Below are 18,700 nucleotides of genomic sequence, written 5' to 3' on the forward strand. Positions count from 1 at the left end.
GAGAGTAGGATGGAGGGAGAGATGGAGGAGAGAGATGGAGAGAGGAGAGAGGGAGAGATGGAGGAGAGAGATGGAGAGAGGAAGGAGGGAGAGATGGAGGCGAGAAATGGAGAGATGGAGGAGAGTGGAGGGAGGGAGAGATGGAGGAGAGAGAGAGAGAGTGAAAGAGAGATGGAGAGAGGAAGGAGGGAGAGATGGAGAGAGGAGAGAGGAGGATGGAGGAGAGGAGGACAGAGTGAATAATACTGTTAAATCAACAGGACCAAGGACAACCTACCCATTATACTATCATCAGCTAGCCCTGGGAGCAAGGTCACTAATCTGTCCATCTCTCTCTCTCTCAACTTCCTTTCTCTCTCCCTCACTCACTTTCTCTTTATATATCTCTCTCTCTCAATCCCTCTCTCTCCGCCACAGGTAGTCTACCTCCCAGCCAGCCGGACATCTGTTGTCTAGCAACTCCTTGACCAATCAGAGTGCTCTGAACTCCCCTCTCCTCTCCTCTCCTCCCCTTCCCCTCTACTATTTTCTGCAGTGGAACTAGCACTGCATGCAAATGGCTGTCCCTGGAGCACACACACACACACACACACACACAGGCAAAGCAAACACTAAAACCTCAACCTCATCCCTAATTTCTATCTCTCTCACAGACACAGTTTATTCTTCTCTCTCTCTCTTTCTCGTTCTCTCTATCCATCTCTCTATCCCTCTCTCTATCCCTCTCTCTATCCATCTCTCTATCCATCTCTCTATCCCTCTCTCTATCCCTCTCTCTATCCATCTCTCTATCCCTCTCTCTATCCATCTCTCTATCCATCTCTCTATCCCTCTCTCTATCCATCTCTCTATCCCTCTCTCTATCCCTCTCTCTATCCCTCTCTCTATCCATCTCTCTTCCAATTTCTCTATCCATCTCTCTATCCCTCTCTCTATCCATCTCTCTATCCATTTGTCTATCCATCTCTCTATCCATCTCTCTATCCATCTCTCTATCCATCTCTCTATCCATTTCTCTTCCCATTTCTCTATCCATCTCTCTATCCAACACACTGTAGCAGACCAGACACTGTAACAAAACACCAAACTAAAGAAAATGGTCTGAACTTGGCGTAGACGGCACGTTTACCTACAAAATCATTGTGCGCCCATCCGAGACGGGTGGATTTACAATCATAGGATTATTGACAACATATCAACAATATTTACTCACCAAATGTTTATTGACAACATAAAAACATTTACACAATGAGCACTTGTTGATTCTCAAATACATCGTTACAGTTGTTGGTTAGCTAGTCGTGTCATTGTTGCTAGCTATCTGACCATTCAGTATCATAACACCACAGTCTTGTCATTGATGCTAGCTATCTGACCATTCAGTATCATAATAACACCACAGTCTTGTCATTGATGCTAGCTATCTGACCATTCAGTATCATAACACCACAGTCTTGTCATTGTTGCTAGCTATCTGACCATTCAGTATCATAATAACAACACAGTCTTGTCATTGATGCTAGCTATCTGACCATTCAGTATCATAACACCACAGTCTTGTCATTGATGCTAGCTATCTGACCATTCAGTATCATAATAACACCACAGTCTTGTCATTGATGCTAGCTATCTGACCAGTATCCTAAAACCACAGTCTTGTCATTGATGCTAGCTATCTGACCATTCAGTATCAAAAAACCACAGTCTTGTCATTGATGCTAGCTATCTGACCATTCAGTATCATAATAACACCACAGTCTTGTCATTGATGCTAGCTATCTGACCATTCACATTCAGTATCATAAAACCACAGTCTTGTCATTGTTGCTAGCTATCTGACCATTCAGTATCATAACACCACAGTCTTGTCATTGATGCTAGCTATCTGACCATTCAGTATCATAACACCACAGTCTTGTCATTGATGCTAGCTATCTGACCATTCAGTATCATAACACCACAGTCTTGTCATTGATGCTAGCTATCTGACCATTCAGTATCATAACACCACAGTCTTGTCATTGATGCTAGCTATCTGACCATTCAGTATCCTAAAACCACAGTCTTGTCATTGATGCTAGCTATCTGACCATTCAGTATCAAAAAACCACAGTCTTGTCATTGATGCTAGCTATCTGACCATTCAGTATCATAACACCACAGTCTTGTCATTGATGCTAGCTATCTGACCAGTATCCTAAAACCACAGTCTTGTCATTGATGCTAGCTATCTGACCATTCAGTATCAAAAAACCACAGTCTTGTCATTGATGCTAGCTATCTGACCATTCAGTATCATAATAACACCACAGTCTTGTCATTGATGCTAGCTATCTGACCAGTATCCTAAAACCACAGTCTTGTCATTGATGCTAGCTATCTGACCATTCAGTATCAAAAAACCACAGTCTTGTCATTGATGCTAGCTATCTGACCATTCAGTATCATAATAACACCACAGTCTTGTCATTGATGCTAGCTATCTGACCATTCACATTCAGTATCATAAAACCACAGTCTTGTCATTGTTGCTAGCTATCTGACCATTCAGTATCATAACACCACAGTCTTGTCATTGTTGCTAGCTATCTGACCATTCAGTATCATAATAAAACCACAGTCTTGTCATTGTTGCTAGCTATCTGACCAGGAATAAACCACAAGAAAGGTTGTCAAGGAGACTTGAACCTGTGATATGCAATTTTCTGTGTGTGTGTGTGTGTTTGACAGTAGGTTAACACAATGTGACTGTTTGAATGGAGTGTGTCTAGCTGTGCAGTTGGTTCCTCTAGTCTGGTAGTCAGCAAATCACACTACAGACAGAGAAACAATGGTGTTGTAGCCAACTCTCTGTGCCCTCTCCTCTCTCTCTCGCTCTGTATCTCTGTGCCCTCCCTCTCTCTCTGTATCTCTGCCCTCCCTCTCTCTCTGTATCTCTGCCCTCCCTCTCTCTATGTATCTCTGCCCTCCCTCTCTCTGTGTATCTCTGCCCTCTCCCTCTCTCTCTGTATCTCTGCCCTCCCTCTCTCTGTGTATATATGTGCCCTCTCCCTCTCTCTCTGTATCTCTGTGCCCTCTCCCTCTCTCTGTGTATCTCTGTGCCCTCTCCTTTTCTCTCTGTATCTCTGTGCCCTCTCCCTCTCTCTCTGTATCTCTGTGCCCTCTCCCTCTCTCTCTGTATCTCTGTGCCCTCTCCCTCTCTCTCTGTATCTCTGTGCCCTCTCCCTCTCTCTCTGTATCTCTGTGCCCTCTCCCTCTCTCTGTGTATCTCTGTGCCCTCTCCCTCTCTCTGTGTATCTCTGTGCCCTCTCTCTCTCTCTCTCTCTCTCTGTATCTCTGTACCCTCTCCCTCTCTCTCTCTCTCTGTATCTCTGTGCCCTCTCCTCTCTCTCTGTGCCCTCTCCTCTCTCTCTGTATCTCTGTGCCCTCTCCTCTCTCTCTGTGCCCTCTCCTCTCTCTCTGTGCCCTCTCCTCTCTCTCTGTATCTCTGTGCCCTCTCCTCTCTCTCTGTGCCCTCTCCTCTCTCTCTGTATCTCTGTGCCCTCTCCTCTCTCTCTGTATCTCTGTGCCCTCTCCTCTCTCTCTCTCTGACCCTAAAGAATCTGTAGCAGCTGCCTCAAGAACCGAAACTGGGGAAAAGTAGGATGACACACACAGACTGCTATAGGTCACACAGTGAGAAGGAGAGACAGAGAGGAGAGGAGAGGAGAGCAGAGCAGAGGAGAGAGAGGAGAGTAGAGAGGAGAGTGAGAGAGGAGAGAGAGGAGAGTGAGAGAGAGGAGAGAGAGAGCAGGAGACAGAGACAGAGAGACAGAGAAAGAGAGAGAAAGAGAGAGAAAGATAGAGAGAGGAGAGAGAGAGAGAGGACGAGAGATCTAATCAAATCAACGTTTATTTGTCACGTGCGACGAATACAACAGGTTACACCTTACAGGTTCACCTTACAGTGAAATGCTTACTTACAGGCTCTAACCAATGGTGTGAGAGTGAGAGAGAGTGAGAGAGAGTGAGAGAGAGTGAGAGAGTGAGAGACAGACAGACAGACAGACAGACAGACAGACAGACAGACAGACAGACAGAGAGAAAGGGACAGAGAGAGAGAGACAGAGAGAGAGAGACAGAGAGAGAGAGATAGAGAGAGAGAGAGAGAGACAGACTTTCTCTAATTAAGGGTGCCCTAGCTCTCTTCCTCCTCAGAGTCTGCTGCCCTAGTTAGTCACACACACACATAGACTAACAGTCACGTTCTCCACAGCTTTGTCCCATAATGCAGTTCAACAGGCAGTTCTCGCCAGACAGGTGAACAGACAATGAGCTGTTTGTGTGTGTGTGTGAGAGAGAGTATTTGGAACCAAAGATCACCCCAATCCACAAAAAAGAAGACAAATTTAACCCCAATAACTACCGTGGGATTTGCATCAACAGCAACAGCAACCTTGGGAAAATCCTCTGCATTATCATTAACAGGAGACTTGTACATTTCCTCAGTGAAAACAATGTACTGAGCGAATGTCAAATTGGGTGCCAAGCCAAATTTCTTCAGCCTCCTGAAGTTGAAGAAGCGCTGTTGCACCTTCTGTCTGTGTGGGTGGACCATTTCGGTTTGTCAGTGATGTGTAAGCCGAGGAACTTTCCACCTTCTCCCTTCGATGCGGATAGGGGGGTTTCCTAAAGTCTACGATCAGAATAACTGTTTGTCGCCTTGCTATGGTTAAATTAAATGCAGTAGTTTGCGCTTTCAGTTTTGCGCGAATGCTTCCATCGATTCACGGTTTCTGGTTTGGGTAGGTTTTAATAGTCACAGTGGGAACAACATCCCCTGTACACTTCCTGATGAACTCAGCCACTGGTTTTAATAGTCACAGTGGGAACAACATCCCCTGTACACTTCCTGATGAACTCAGCCACTGGTTTTAATAGTCACAGTGGGAACAACATCCCCTGTACACTTCCTGATGAACTCAGCCACTGGTTTTAATAGTCACAGTGGGAACAACATCCCCTGTACACTTCCTGATAAACTCAGCCACTGGTTTTAATAGTCACAGTGGGAACAACATCCCCTGTACACTTCCTGATGAACTCAGCCACTGGTTTTAATAGTCACAGTGGGAACAACATCCCCTGTACACTTCCTGATGAACTCAGCCACTGGTTTTAATAGTCACAGTGGGAACAACATCCCCTTATACACAACCTGATGAACTCAGACGCTGGTTTTAATAGTCACAGTGGGGACAACATCCCCTATACACTTCCTGATGAACTCAGCCACTGGTTTTAATAGTCACAGAGGGAACAACATCCCCTGTACACTTCCTGATGAACTCAGCCACTGGTTTTAATAGTCACAGTGGGAACAACATCCCCTGTACACTTCCTGATGAACTCAGCCACTGGTTTTAATAGTCACAGTGGGAACAACACCCCCTATACACTTCCTGATGAACTCAGCCACTGGTTTTAATAGTCACAGTGGGAACAACATCCCCTGTACACTTCCTGATAAACTCAGCCACTGGTTTTAATAGTCACAGTGGGAACAACATCCCCTTATACACTTCCTGATGAACTCAGCCACTGGTTTTAATAGTCACAGTGGGAACAACATCCCCTTATACACTTCCTGATGAACTCAGCCACTGGTTTTAATAGTTACAGTGGGAACAACATCCCCTTATACACTTCCTGATGAACTCAGCCACTGGTTTTAATAGTCACAGTGGGAACAACATCCCCTTATACACTTCCTGATGAACTCAGCCACTGGTTTTAATAGTCACAGAGGGAACAACATCCCCTGTACACTTCCTGATGAACTCAGCCACTGGTTTTAATAGTCACAGTGGGAACAACATCCCCTTATACACTTCCTGATGAACTCAGCCACTGGTTTTAATAGTTACAGTGGGAACAACATCCCCTTATACACTTCCTGATGAACTCAGCCACTGGTTTTAATAGTCACAGTGGGAACAACATCCCCTTATACACTTCCTGATGAACTCAGCCACTGGTTTTAATAGTCACAGTGGGAACAACATCCCCTTATACACTTCCTGATGAACTCAGCCACTGGTTTTAATAGTCACAGTGGGAACAACATCCCCTTATACACTTCCTGATGAACTCAGCCACTGGTTTTAATAGTCACAGTGGGAACAACATCCCCTGTACACTTCCTGATGAACTCAGCCACTGGTTTTAATAGTCACAGTGGGAACAACATCCCCTTATACACTTCCTGATGAACTCAGCCACTGGTTTTAATAGTCACAGTGGGAACAACATCCCCTGTACACTTCCTGATGAACTCAGCCACTGGTTTTAATAGTCACAGTGGGAACAACATCCCCTTATACACTTCCTGATAAACCAAGACACTGCGTCCGTGTATTCGTTGATATTATTCTCAGAGGCCACCCAAAAAACATATCCCAGTCCACATGATCAAAACAATCTTGAAGCATGGATTCCGATTGGTCAGACCAGCGTTGAATAGTCCATAGCGCAGGTACTTCCTGTTTGAGTTCATGCCTATAGGAAAGGAGTCTTCTTATGGGAATGTGTCTGTAACTATTACATGTCCCCTCTGAGGTTGCCCTTATCTTGACCTAGTATATGACCTAGGACCTAAGAGGCTCACTATTACATGTCCCCTCTGAGGTTGCCCTTATCTTGACCTAGTATATGACCTAAGACCTAGGAGGCTCACTATTGTATGTCTCCTCTGAGGTTGGCCTTATCTTGATCTAGTATATGACCTAGGAGGCTCACTATTGTATGTCCGCTCTGAGGTTGCCCTTATCTTGACCTAGTATATGACCTAAGACCTAAGAGGCTCAGTGTTGTATGTCCCCTTTGAGGTTGCCCTTATCTTGACATAGTATATGACCTAGGACCTAGGAGGGTCACTATTGTATGTCCCCTCTGAGGTTGCCCTTATCTTGACCTAGTATATGACCTAGGACCTAAGAGGCTCACTATTACATGTCCCCTTTGAGGTTGCCCTTATCTTGACCTAGTATATGACCTAGGACCTAGGAGGGTCACTATTGTATGTCCCCTCTGAGGTTGCCCTTATCTTGACCTAGTATATGACCTAGGAGGCTCAGTGTTGTATGTCCCCTCTGAGGTTGCCCTTATCTTGATTTAGTATATGGCCTAGAAGGCTCAGTGCCTTTTCTGATCTTGTCCAGGAGGGAGAGTATGTGGTTTCCGGTAGCGTTTTCCTCAGGAGTATCTAGAATTGACAATTGATATATGCCATTGGATGAGGTAATGTTGTGGTCCTAAGTGGTACCAAGAACAAGATAAGAACTTCGTTTAGGAGATCAGACTGAACGATAATTTATAGCTAATGCTGTCTGGCTATGGCATACTCCTCTCTCAAGTAAAGTCTTCCTTTGTAATGTTCCTAAGATCTGTTATTTGTCATGTGAGATGAGATGGGTGTGTCTTGGCTATAAATTATACTAAGAATTGTTTTGTAAGCACTCTCAGAGAATGTATTTATAGACACTGAATTGATCTGAGAGTCACGGGGCTATGGTGAAGGTCATATATAATTAAAGATGGACTTTATGATAACTCTGACTTGTGTGTGGTTTGCTCTCTCTCCGGTTTTCCTCAGGATATGTGGTTTCCGGTAGCGTTTTCCTCAGGATATGTGGTTTCCGGTAGCGTTTTCCTCAGGATATGTGGTTTCCGGTAGCGTTTTCCTCAGGATATGTGGTTTCCGGTAGCGTTTTCCTCAGGATATGTGGTTTCCGGTAGCGTTTTCCTCAGGATATGTGGTTTCCGGTAGCGTTTTCCTCAGGATATGTGGTTTCCGGTAGCGTTTTCCTCAGGATATGTGGTTTCCGGTAGCGTTTTCCTCAGGATATGTGGTTTCCGGTAGCGTTTTCCTCAGGATATGTGGTTTCCGGTAGCGTTTTCCTCAGGATATGTGGTTTCCGGTAGCGTTTTCCTCAGGATATGTGGTTTCCGGTAACGTTTTCCTCAGGATATGTGGTTTCCGGTAACGTTTTCATCTGGATATGTGGTTTCCGGTAGCGTTTTCCTCAGGATATGTGGTTTCCGGTAGCGTTTTCCTCAGGATATGTGGTTTCCGGTAGCGTTTTCCTCAGGATATGTGGTTTCCGGTAGCGTTTTCCTCAGGATATGTGGTTTCCGGTAACGTTTTCCTCAGGATATGTGGTTTCCAGTAGCGTTTTCCTCAGGATATGTGGTTTCCAGTAGCGTTTTCCTCAGGATATGTGGTTTCCAGTTTGCACAGAGTCCAGTGTAGTTCTTCGAGGGCCGTCGTGGTATCGGCTCGAGGGGGAATATACACGGCTGTGGCTATAACCGGAGAGAATTTTCTCGGGAGGTAATACAGTCGACATTTGATTGGGAGGGATTCTAGGTCGGGTGAACAAAAGACCTCGAGTTTCTGCATGTTGTCACAATCACACCATGAGAAGTTAATCATGAAACATACACCACCGCCCTTCTTCTTCTTCTTCTTCTTTTGGATCAGCCTCTGGAATCAGTCCGTGTGTGTGTGTGTGTGTGTGTGTGTGTGTGTGTGTGTGTGTGTGTGTGTGTGTGTCTGTGTGTGTGTGGTGTTTGTTTGTCTGTGTGTGAGTCCAGCCCTCAGGAAGGTTTGCCAGCAGCTACAATTACAGTGATATATGTGAAAGAACTGGGTCGACTCCTCTAGAGATCTGTCCCTGAGACTACAAGACCAGCCAAATCCCTGGGTCTACAAACACACATACACACGCTGAACACACGGAAGGGTACACACGCATGAACGAATGGACACACGCACACACATGTTCAGACGCACGGATACACTGAACACGCAAGCAAACAAAAACCCTCTGACAGAACACACACACACACACATGGATGAACGGATGCTGAATTCACACACACACACACACACACACACACACACACACACACATCACACCACACCAAGAAAACAGTCATCTTGATTAACCCAGAACTAAAGTCTCTGGTCAGACACCACACCAAGAAAACAGTCATCTTGGTTCGACCAGAACTAAAGTCTCTGGTCAGACATCACACCAAGAAAACAGTCATCTTGGTTCACCCAGAACTAAAGCCTCTGGTCAGACATCCCACCAAGAAAACAGTCATCTTGGTTCACCCAGAACTAAAGCCTCTGGTCAGACATCACACCAAGAAAACAGTCATCTTGGTTAACCCAAGACTAAAGCCTCTGGTCAGACATCACACCAAGAAAACAGTCATCTTGGTTAACCCAAGACTAAAGCCTCTGGTCAGACATCCCACCAAGAAAACAGTCATCTTGGTTCACCCAGAACTAAAGTCTCTGATCATAACATAACATGTTAAGAGATGATGAGACGTTAGAACGAGGACCAGAACCAGAACGAGGAGCTCCACCCTCTCTCTATACCGGTTACGGAGATGAAGAGATGTTAGAACCAGGATCAGAACCAGAACGGGAAGCTCCACCCTCTCTCTGTACCGGTTACGGAGATGAAGAGACGTTAGAACGAGGATCAGAACCAGAACGAGGAGCTCCACCCTCTCTCTATACCGGTTACGGAGATGAAGAGACGTTAGAACGAGGATCAGAACCAGAACGAGGAGCTCCACCCTCTCTCTATACAGGTTACGGGGATGAAGAGATGTTAGAACCAGGATCAGAACCAGAACGGGAAGCTCCACCCTCTCTCTATACCGGTTACGGGGATGAAGAGATGTTAGAACCAGGATCAGAACCAGAACGGGAAGCTCCACCCTCTCTCTATACCGGTTACGGGGCTGAATGTCCTCTCCCAAATTCAAAAGATTCTAACACATGCAAAATGTGTCCAAAGCAGCAGAACTAATGCTGTTGGTTATCTCATGCATCCTGTTGGTAATCTCATGCATCCTGTTGGTTATCTCATTCATCCTGTTGGTTGTCTCATTCTTCCTGTCAGTTATCTCATGCATCCTGTCGGTTATCTCATGCATCCTGTCGGTTATCTAATGCATCCTGTCGGTTATCTCATGCATCCTGTCGTTATCTCATGCATCCTGTTGGTTGTCTCATTCATCCTGTCGGTTGTCTCATGCATCCTGTCGGTTATCTCATGCATCCTGTCGGTTATCTCATGCATCCTGTCGGTTATCTCATGCATCCTGTCGGTTATCTCATGCATCCTGTCGGTTATCTCATGCATCCTGTCGGTTATCTCATGCATCCTGTCGGTTATCTCATACATCCTGTCGGTTATCTCATACATCCTGTCGGTTGTCTCATACATCCTGTCGGTTGTCTCATACATCCTGTCGGTTGTCTCATACATCCTGTCGGTTGTCTCATGCATCCTGTCAGTTATCTCATGCATCCTGTTGGTTATCTCATGCATCCTGTCGGTTATCTCATACATTCTGTCGGTTATCTCATACATCCTGTCGGTTGTCTCATACATCCTGTCGGTTGTCTCATGCATCCTGTTGTATCCTGACAGATCTACGGTTCATTTATGTTGACGGGATATTAACAACATACAAATAGACAATCTGAAGACACTGAAACATACCTGGAGAAACACACACACACTCAATTTCAATTTAAGGGGCTTTATTGGCATGGGAAAGATATGTTGAACATTGCCAAAACAAGTGAAATAAACAATATAAAATTGAAATAAACAATATAAAATGAACAGTAAATATTACACTCAGAAAAGTTCCAATGGAACAGAGACATTTCAAATGTCATATTATATATATACAGTGTTGTAACGATGTGCAAATAGTTAAAGTACAAAAGGGAAAATAAATCAACATAAATATAGGTTGTATTTACAATGGTGTTTGTTCTTCACTGGTTGCCCTTTTCTTGTGGCAACAGGTCACAAATCTTGCTGCTGTGATGGCACACTGTGGTCCCGCTCTCTCTCTCTCTCTCTCTCTCTCTCTCTCTCTCTCTCTCTCACACAAGGCCATTTGAGGTCTGCTCTGTCTGTCTCTCCGTATCTCTGTCTATCTTTCTGTGCATCTCTCCTCTCTTTCTCCCTCTGTCTCTGTCTCTGTCCCCCTCCCTCCTTCCGTCTCTCTCTTTTTTCGTCTTTCTCACACTCTCTGTCGCTCTCTTTGTCTCTCAGCTCCCTATTGACAACAGACCATTTGAGGTCTGTGTGTGTGTGTGTGTGTGTGTGTGTGTGTGTGTGTGTGTGTGTGTGTGTGTGTGTGTGTGTGTGTGTGTGTGTGTGTGTGTGTGTGTGTGTGTGTGTGTGTGTGTGTGTGTGTGTGTGTGCATATGTGTATGTGTTACCTACCTCTGGCAGACAATTTCTTGGTGTTTATGATTTTGGCAGCAAACTCCTGACCAGACGAGATCCTGAGACATCTCTTCACCACAGAGAACGCTCCTCTGAAAACACACACACACACACAATAAACATAAAGGGGAATACAAAAAGACAAAGAGAGAGAGAGAGAGAGAGAGAGAGAGAGAGAGAGAGAGAGAGAGCGAGAGAGAGAGAGAGAGAGAGGGGAGAAAGATAGACAGAGAATGAGGGGAGAGATACAGAGAGAGACAGAGACACAGAGAGAGACAGAGACACAGAGATAGAGAGAGAGAGAGAGAGGAGAGATGCAGAGGAGAGACAGCGACAGAGAGAGAGCAGAGATACAGAGGAGAGACACAGAGACAGAGAAAGAGGAGAGATACAGAGAGATAAAGAGAGAGAGACAGAGACAGAGAGAGAGAGAGAGAGAGAGAGAGAGAGAGAGAGAGAGAGAGAGAGAGAGACAGAGAGAGAGAGAGACAGAGAGACAGAGAGACAGAAGAGTCTGCAGGCTGTTGTATATTCTGACAACGGGCTGAAAGGCAAACTGCAGGCAAACATCAATACAGACAAACTTTACACACACACACACACACATACACACACACGCGGTGGCTGTCCAGGGGAATGTCACCATCTCGAAACGAGGTCCACTGTCGCATTACCATGCGTGTATGTCTCACAGACACTTTGACGTCTGTTTCGTGTGTCAATGTGGATAATATGATTAGCTATAGTTTACAATCCACTGATGAACATGCGGACGATGAACAGACAGAGGTGTGTGTGTGTGTGTGTGTGTCTCGGATTGGACTCTATAGCCAGCAAAAAAAATCACTGTTAACTCAGAAATGGACCACCATAAGAGATGGACTATATAAGAGATGGACTATATAAGAGATGGACTATATAAGATATGGACTATATAAGAGATAGACTATATAAGAGATGGACTATATAAGAGATGGACTATATAAGAGATGGACTATATAAGAGATAAGAGATGGACTATATAAGAGATGGACTATATAAGAGATGGACTATATAAGAGATGGACTATATAAGAGATGGACTATATAAGAGATGGACTATATAAGAGATGGACTATATAAGATATGGACTATATAAGTGATAGACAACAATAAGAGATGGACTATATAAGAGATGGACAACAATAAGAGATGGACTATATAAGAGATGGACTATATAAGAGATGGACTATATAAGAGATGAACCACTATAAGAGATGGACTATATAAGAGATGGACTATATAAGAGATGGAAAACCATAAGAGATGGACCACCATAAGAGATGGACTATATAAGAGATGGACAATTTCAGAGATGGACTATATCAGAGATGGACCACCATAAGAGATGGACTATATAAGAGATGGACCACCATAAGAGATGGACTATATAAGAGATGGTCTATATAAGAGATGGACTATATAAGAGATGGGCCACCATAAGAGATGGACTATATAAGAGATGGACTATATAAGAGATGGGCCACCATAAGAGATGGACTATATAAGAGATGGACTATATAAGAGATGGACTATATAAGAGATGGACTATATAAGAGATGGACTATATAAGAGATGGACAACCATAAGAGATGGACTATATAAGAGATGGACTATATCAGAGATGGACTATATCAGAGATGGACTATATCAGAGATGGACTATATAAGAGATGGCCTATATAAGAGATGGACTATATAAGAGATGGACTATATAAGAGATGGACTATATAAGAGATGGACTATATAAGAGACGGAAAACCATAAGAGATGGACAACCATAAGAGATGGACTATATAAGAGATGGACTATATCAGAGATGGACTATATCAGAGATGGACTATATCAGAGATGGACCACCGTAAGAGATGGACTATATAAGAGATGGCCTATATAAGAGATAAGAGATGGACTATATAAGAGATAGACCACCATAAGAGATGGACTATATAATAGATGGACAATATAAGAGATGGACTATATAAAAGATGGACTATATAAGAGATTGACTATATAAGAGATGGACTATATAAGAGATAGACCACCATAAGAGATGGACTATATAATAGATGGACAATATAAGAGATGGACTATATAAAAGATGGACTATATAAGAGATTGACTATATAAGAGATTGACTATATAAGAGATGGACTATATAATAGATGGACTATATAAGAGAAGGACTATATAAGAGATGGCCTATATAAGAGATAAGAGATGGACTATATACTAGATGGACTATATAAGAGATGGACTATATAATAGATGGACCACCATAAGAGATGGACTATATTAGAGATAAGAGATGGACTATATAAGAGATTGACTATATAATAGATGGACTGTATAAGAGATGGACTATATAAGAGATGGACTATATAATAGATGGACTATATAAGAGATGGACTATATAAGAGATGGACCCCCATAAGAGATGGACTATATAAGAGATGGACTATATAAGAGATGGACTATATAAGAGATGGACCCCCATAAGAGATGGACTATATAAGAGATGGACCACCATAAGAGATGGTCTATATAAGAGATGGACTATATAAGAGATGGACTGTATAAGAGATGGACTATATAAGAGATGGACTATATAAGAGATGGTCTATATAAGAGATGGACTATATAAGAGATGGACTATATAAGAGATGGACTGTATAAGAGATGGACTATATAAGAGATGGACTATATAAGAGATGGTCTATATAAGAGATGGACTGTATAAGAGATGGACTATATAATAGATGGACTATATAAGAGATGGACCCCCATAAGAGATGGACTATATAAGAGATGGACTATATAAGAGATGGACTATATAAGATATGGACTATATAAGTGATAGACAACAATAAGAGATGGACTATATAAGAGATGGACAACAATAAGAGATGGACTATATAAGAGATGGACTATATAAGAGATGGACTATATAAGAGATGAACCACTATAAGAGATGGACTATATAAGAGATGGACTATATAAGAGATGGAAAACCATAAGAGATGGACCACCATAAGAGATGGACTATATAAGAGATGGACAATTTCAGAGATGGACTATATCAGAGATGGACCACCATAAGAGATGGACTATATAAGAGATGGACCACCATAAGAGATGGACTATATAAGAGATGGTCTATATAAGAGATGGACTATATAAGAGATGGGCCACCATAAGAGATGGACTATATAAGAGATGGACTATATAAGAGATGGGCCACCATAAGAGATGGACTATATAAGAGATGGACTATATAAGAGATGGACTATATAAGAGATGGACTATATAAGAGATGGACAACCATAAGAGATGGACTATATAAGAGATGGACTATATCAGAGATGGACTATATCAGAGATGGACTATATCAGAGATGGACTATATAAGAGATGGCCTATATAAGAGATGGACTATATAAGAGATGGACTATATAAGAGATGGACTATATAAGAGATGGACAACAATAAGAGATGGACCCCCATAAGAGATGGACTATATAAGAGATGGACCACCATAAGAGATGGACTATATAAGAGATGGACTATATAAGAGATTGACTATATAAGAGATGGACTATATAAGAGATGGTCTATATAAGAGATGGACTATATAAGAGATGGACTATATAAGAGATGGACTATATAAGAGATGGACTATATAAGAGATGGACTATATAAGAGATGGTCTATATAAGAGATGGACTATATAAGAGATGGACTATATAAGAGATAGACTATATAAGAGATAAGAGATGGACTATATAAGAGATGGACTATATTAGAGATGGACCACCATCAGGAAGTGTAAATAAATATAAACTATAGAGAGGATGAGGGAATAATATATATTCACAAGGCCAGGTCAACTATGATAGGCTATAGGAATGGTTGACAAGGCCAGGTCAACTATGATAGGCTATAGGAATGGTTGACAAGGCCAGGTCAACTATGATGGGCTATAGGAATGGTTGACAAGGCCAGGTCAACTATGATAGGCTATAGGAATGGTTGACAAGGCCAGGTCAACTATGATAGGCTATAGGAATGGTTGACAAGGCCAGGTCAACTATGATAGGCTATAGGAATGCTTGACAAGGCCAGGTCAACTATGATAGGCTATAGGAATGCTTGACAAGGCCAGGTCAACTATGATAGGCTATAGGAATGGTTGACAAGGCCAGGTCAACTATGATACGCTATAGGAATGCTTGACATTTTGATCCAATCCCGTATGGCATCCATAGAGCTATGAAAATATAATTTGTCGGTCTATTTAGCCTATTCACATATGAACCGAAGGTCGCGTGCACACGCGCACACACACACAGTGCCCTATCCACGTCCTAAACGAAGGTAGGAGCAGCAGCATAACCTGGCTATTACACGATAACAAGAAGGACACTGCTACTGGATAACAAATAACATCAATAACAATCCAAACATGCACGCTTACTTCCCCAGCTCCTCGAAAAGCTGGAATTCATCGGTGAATCTCGTGCAAATCGTTAACGCCATCCTGAAAGCGACGGCAGTGTAGCAGACCGTAGACGCGATAGAGATGGATGTAATGCGCCCACTAGATCCACACTAGCGTTGTCGTTGACTTCACCACCAGCGCTTTACCGCACGAACGAATAGATAGAAAGCTGAAAAAACAGCGCAGAACAAGGCCAATCATACAGCGATGGCTTCTGTACAACAGCCCTGGCTCGACTGAAGAGAAGAAGAACGCTCTGCCGCAGCGACAGAACGGAAGACGCACCACTAGTCCAGTCACCAAACGCTGTCTGCCGCGAAGGACGATTGTTAAACCTAAATCTCCTTTTTTTTTTGCAACGACAACAGCGTTATTGGGAGGATTTAGGGCAGTGAATCTGGTGTATGCAGCTCACAGAGCGGAGACGCTGCATTTTGTCTGCATTTCTAGCTGTCTGTCCGTCTATAGCGCGTCCCCTCGTTTTGCCACTGAGGTGTGCGTGTGTGGTCGTCACTAGTTACCACAGCCACAAAGTCTAATTATGGCTAAACCCGCATATATCTACAATTTATCTTCTTAAATTTTGATTTATAACCTAACCCTAACCTCAACCCTAACCAAAACCACACTGCCAATCTTGACTTTGTGGCTGTGGTATATTGACAACCCCTCCCACAGGCTCTGCGATCAGCCCCTCTACCCACGTCATCCTTATACTTAAAATACTATCTATCGCCTTCAATAATAATAATAATAGTGACGATGGTGACGATAGTGATAACACGTTATTATATTAAGACATAATACATCGTGAATAAACTGTTATTATTCATCTATGATCATATCTGATTGGTGCGGCAGGTAGCCTAGTGTTTAGAACGTTTGACTAGTAACTCAAAAGTTGCTAGAGCGGATCCCCGGAACAGACAAGGTAAAAAAATCTGTCGTTCTAAACAGGGCAGTTAGGCCGTCGTTGTACATAAGAATTTGTTCTTAACTGGCTTGCCGAGTTAAATAAAGTTTAAATAAATACAATACATAATCAATAAACTGTTATTTGTGTGTTTAATGGTTCTTCTATTCTTGTGGGGATCTTAATGTCCCAACAAGGAAATGTGTCCTTCATGGGGACATTTCCCACATCCCCCATGAGGACATTTCCCACATCCCCCTTGAGGACAAATGCTGTTTTAAACAAAAGGGTTAGGTTTAGAGTTACGTTTAGGGTAAGAGGTTAGGTTTAGAGTTAAGTTTAGGGTAAGAGGTTAGCTTTAGAGTTAAGTTTAGGGTAAGAGGTTAGTTTTAGAGTTACGTTTAGGGTAAGAGGTTCGGTTTAGAGTTAAGTTTAGGGTAAGAGGTTCGTTTTAGAGTTAAGTTTAGGTTAAGAGGTTAGGTTTAGAGTTACGTTTAGGGTAAGAGGTTAGGTTTAGAGTTACGTTTAGGGTAAGAGGTTAGGTTTAGAGTTAAGTTTAGGGTAAGAGGTTAGGTTTAGAGTTAAGTTTAGGGTAAGAAGTTAGGTTTAGAGTTAAGTTTAGGGTAAGAGGTTAGGTTTAGAGTTAGGTTTAGGGTAAGAGGTTAGGTTTAGAGTTAAGTTTAGGGTAAAAGGTTAGGTTTAGAGTTACGTTTAGGGTAAGAGGTTAGTTTTAGAGTTAAGTTTAGGGTAAGAAGTTAGGTTTAGAGTTAAGTTTAGGGTAAGAGGTTAGGTTTAGAGTTAGGTTTATAATTAGGGTAAGAGGTTAGGTTTAGAGTTACGTTTATAATTAGGGTTATGGGTAAATGGTTCAAAGCTGTCGTTCTGCCCCTGAAAAAAGCACTTAACCCACTGTTATTAGGCCGTCATTGTAAATAAGAATGTGTTCTTAACTGACTTGGCCAGTTAAATAAAGGTTAATTTAAACGTGTTAATTAAAATGGGTTGAGGTTAAGGTAAGGGTTAGAAAAGATAGGATTTTGAATGGAAATCAATGTTCGGTCACCACGAGGCTAGATGAAACAAAACGTGTGTGTGTGTGTGTGTGTGTGTGTGGTAACTGGGTACTACAATGCAGTCTGATCACTATAGTTAGATTTTATTTTATTTGACTATTTAAAATACATCCAAATGTTTCACCAGGCAACAGATGTATCCCATAATGACAGAGGATAAATAGTCAAAGTGAATGACTTGTTTCCATGGTGGTCCTCTATTGGTTGGCCACGGTGGTCCTCTATTGGTTGGCCATGGTGGTCCTCTATTGGTTGGCCATGGTAGTCCTCTATTGGTTGGCCATTGTGGTCCTCTATTGGTTGGGCATGGTGGTCCTCTATTGGTTGGCCATGGTAGTCCTCTACTGCTATTAACCCAACCACCCAACTATATGTGATGAAGTGAAAAGGCCCCCCCCCCCCCCCCCACCAGCTAATATAGAACATGAACTGTGGGTAGAGACGGAGGCATCGATTTTTTTCAAAGGTACAGGATTGTTTTATTTATTCAACCCCATCTGAACATATTATATTTTTTTACCATTCCCAAAAGCGCCTGGTGCACATACAGTTAGGTATTATATCTCAGACTGACTTACTAACGCCAGATAGCTTAAAACAATGACAGAAAAACCTCAATGTAAATTGCACTAGAATGATTTGTGGATTTTCTTTCAGGTATTGTTTTCACTTCATTCAACCCGCCTACCAGACACCCGCCCTTCATCCACACAGTATTTCATGACCCTAAACACACAGATTTAACCGTGGGGACTGCAGATGAGACCCACACATCACTAGTTGGTACCCCAACACTGTTACTATCCATTAGGTTGCTACCCAAACGATGTTACTATCCATTCTACCATTAGGTTGGTACCCCAAC

General features: G+C 42.7%; 1 pseudogene; it reads right to left on the bottom strand.

The window, feature by feature from the left end:
* Window positions 1–16,429, bottom strand: part of LOC139394594 (calcium/calmodulin-dependent protein kinase type II delta 2 chain-like) — a 59,225-nt pseudogene extending 42,796 nt beyond the window's left edge.
* Between the last annotated feature and the right edge of the window lie 2,271 nt (window positions 16,430–18,700).

Source organism: Oncorhynchus clarkii, unplaced genomic scaffold (genome assembly GCF_045791955.1).
Source record: "Oncorhynchus clarkii lewisi isolate Uvic-CL-2024 unplaced genomic scaffold, UVic_Ocla_1.0 unplaced_contig_6576_pilon_pilon, whole genome shotgun sequence".
Classification (NCBI taxonomy): Eukaryota; Metazoa; Chordata; class Actinopteri; order Salmoniformes; family Salmonidae; genus Oncorhynchus; species Oncorhynchus clarkii.